Here is a 3,605-nt window from a genome sequence, read left to right as displayed (position 1 = left end):
TTTCTGCCAAAGTGTGGCTCGCCTTTTCATTTTCCTATGGTGTATTTTAAAAGGTGGAAATCTTCACTTTTAGTGGCATGTATTTCACCTGTTTTTCTTTGATAGGTAATGCTTACTGTGTTCTCTCTAAAAATCTTTGCCAATCCCAAAGTCACAGATTTCTTTCTTATATTTTTCTCTGGAAGTATTAGTTTGTTTGTTTGTTTGTTTTTTCATATTTGGTGCTCCATCCATTCTATACTATTTTTGTGCATGCCATGTGGCAGGCTGGGAACTATTTTCTTCATGTGGATATCCCATATCTTCACATCCATATTTCCTAAAAAGTACCCCCATTCTTCATTTAATTCCTCTGACCCCTTTATTGAAAACCAATTTGCCAGCACAAGTGTGTGTGCAGGATCTCTCTTTGGCTCCAGTGGTCTAGATATCAATTTTTACTCTAATATCTTGACTACTGTAGCTTTGTGGAGAATGTTGAGTTTAAGTCTGGGACTCAGCCCTCTCTACAATAATCCACTCTAAATTTTCAACAAAAATATTTGGCATTTGATCATCTATTTCTACAAGAGCCATCTGAAATTTCCACAGGGTTTGTACTAAATCAATAAATCAATTTGGTGAAAAATGATATCTTAATATCAAATTTTGTCATCTGTATCTGTTACTTTGCTCTGGCTACAACACACAGACTGGGTGACCAAAACTACAGATGTTTGTCCTCTCTATCTCTGGCGGCTGGTAGGATTCTTGGTGGACTCCAGGGGCCCCTCTTCTCTTCTCTGATGGCAGATGGCCACCTGTTCACCGAGTCCTCACCTGGCCTTTTCTCTGTGCCTGATAATCCCTGGGTCTCTTCCTCTTTCAAGGGCATGATGACATTTGATCAGGTACCCCCCTAATTGGCTCATTTTAACATGAACTGCACATAAGAGTCTTATCCCAAAATATGGTCACATTCCGAGACAATGGGAGTTAGGGGGATTCAACATATGAATTTAGAGAAAGGTACCATCCAGTTCATAATTGTACATAATCAACTTATTTTCATCTTACTTCATTTTATAAACAATATTTTGTAGTTGCACATTGTTTTAAGTTTGTAACTGAATTATTCCCTTTTATTGCTATTGTACCTGCTTTTATTTCGACTAGTTATTCATTGCTAGTATATAGAAATATCCCTTATTATATTGTCCTTTTATCCTGTGGTCATCAGACTTACTTTTTCACTCTGGCAGATTTTTTTGTAGATTCCTTAGAAATTTCTACACAGATATTCATATTGCCTATAAGCAAATGTGTCTATAATCTGTCTTTTCTGATCTGTAAACATTTCATTTTCATTTCTTTTCTCCACCTATTGAACTGGGTAGGTGTTAAGTTCTATGTCGACATAGATGTTCCGACAGGAAACGCGAAGTCTCTGGATCAGAGAAGAGTTTGTTCATTGCTCAAAGAGCCTTGAGCCCAGTCTCCATGTCCCAACTCCCCAGTGGCTGTGGGATGAGGAGGATGTTTGCCCCTGTTGGAAGCAGGATCTCATTACAGCTCAGTCCAAAGTTCTAGGAGGGCTAGTCACTGGCGAGAGACAGACTGTAATGTGACCCCAGAAGGCTGGCTGCACTGTTGTGGAGTGAAAGCAAGTGGCCCCAGGAGGTGGGAATCTAGATCTCTTTCACTCCAGGGTGATGAATGCTCTTTAATCTTTCTTTAGCCGATGTTGTGCTCTGCATGCAGAAAGCCCAACTACACAGAGGCATGAGAACATTCATGGAGCCTAGACTTCAGTGATAGGAACCACGGTGGTACAGTGCGGAAGTGAGTACCCCATCCTGTTCTGGGTCTCAAGGAGAAAGCACTCTGTCACTAAGATGGGTAATTCTTCTAGATTTTGTTGTTTGTTTGTGTCTTTTTGCAGATGCCTGTTGTCAGATTGAGGGAGTCCCCTTCACTACTAGCATTTTCTTGATGAACCTTTAAGGAATAGTTTTGACAAGAGACCAGTCTCATCAAGAACTGATGTCTTAAAGGTTGAAAAACCATTTGGCCAACAGACGAGGGCTGAGTTGAAATGGACAGGAGCCGTCCGGCCCTGCTGAGCACCTCCTGACATGTGCACAGTACTAGGCTATGCTCCTACCCCCAGTGCATTTGCAAGCTAGTAGAAACCACAGGACACAGACACAAATAAATATAATAATTTCAAATAGCAATTTTATGAAATAAAAGAAACCAGATAAATAGAAAAGGAAATACCTGGCAGGAATGGCAATTGGCAGGGATGAAGACACCCACGCTAGAGAGGATGCAGCAAAGTGTAGGCACGAGCCAAGAGCGGGTGGAGGGCGCTTGCCCAGGAATTACAAGCAAGGAAAGCAATCGCCGAGGCCAGGCGCAGGAGTGAGCGAGCAGAACACCGTAAAGTGTCTGGACAGTAAAGGCCAGTGCAGTTGGAGTTCTGCAAACGGAGAGGAGGAAGGGGAGAGCTCAGAGATAGGCAGTGCCCCACATCAGCGTCAGCCCCTGAAGCTCAGGTCTAATGTGAACAGCATAGCCCAGCACATAACATTTTAAAGAAATGGTAAAGTTTCTGTCCCTTCTAGAAAACTGTGTTGCCTCCTTAAAGATGACTACAAATATATAAGGGTGTACATGGTCCTCCTGGCAATCTTCATAGAGACAGAAATCTTTACATTCCTTATGTTTCAGGTGCTATTGTGAGCACTTTATATGAGTCTATATACTTAAACACACATCAAATAAAGAAACATCTTTATACATTTTTTTATCACGTATATTTATGTATGGTATGAGTCCTCTTTGCTGATATTCATATTTTTTCATCATATAGAGTTATCATCCATTTCCTCAGTAATGTGTTTGGACTATTTTTATATTGTTACTAGCTTAGCCATAAGGAAAACAACCAGGTACATTGTGTTTATCTGCTCCTCCTGATCTCAGAGAAACTGCTGGTGACAGCAGTTGCCTGGTCCTGGGAGGGGCGACACTCCTGGATGGGCCCTTAGGGCTCCCTCACGGTCAACCGATTTAGTGTTTGAACGGGTTTTGAGGTGGACAAAATGAATTTTAAGAGTGTAGGCCAACTGGTGTATCTCTCAACTGCAAAGAAGAATTTCAATTTCTTTTACATATCTTTGCATTTGCAGAGTTCTGCACTCATTTGATTATGCACTGACGGCAAGGTAAAAATGAATATTCTAAATAAGAATTTGCTCTTGCCAAAGAATAAGAACAGATTCTGGGATGCCACAAAATCCTGCAGATCTGATATTCTCTGGTAAATTAAGATGGCGTTCTGAAGTGTACCTCAGATCTTTATGACTTTATCTCTCCATTATTCCTGACTCTTATCATTGTTTCACAGCTGTCTGCAGTTGTCTAAATGTACATTGAGTACAGCCAAAGTATATGGTATTCTTTCTTTAAAAATAAATGGTATATCCTAGAAAAGTAGCTGAACTTAATTATTACTTCATATACCTGCTGATGTTCTATCTGTACCACAGACCATGGGCTACATTGGGACTATTATGGGCCATCAAGATAATAATAATCCCTGCTTTCTAATAATATAATGG

Source organism: Callospermophilus lateralis, chromosome 14 (genome assembly GCF_048772815.1).
Source record: "Callospermophilus lateralis isolate mCalLat2 chromosome 14, mCalLat2.hap1, whole genome shotgun sequence".
In the NCBI taxonomy this organism is placed as follows: Eukaryota; Metazoa; Chordata; class Mammalia; order Rodentia; family Sciuridae; genus Callospermophilus; species Callospermophilus lateralis.
The sequence above is the reverse complement of the archived record's forward strand: the minus strand, read 5'-3'. Positions refer to the sequence as shown.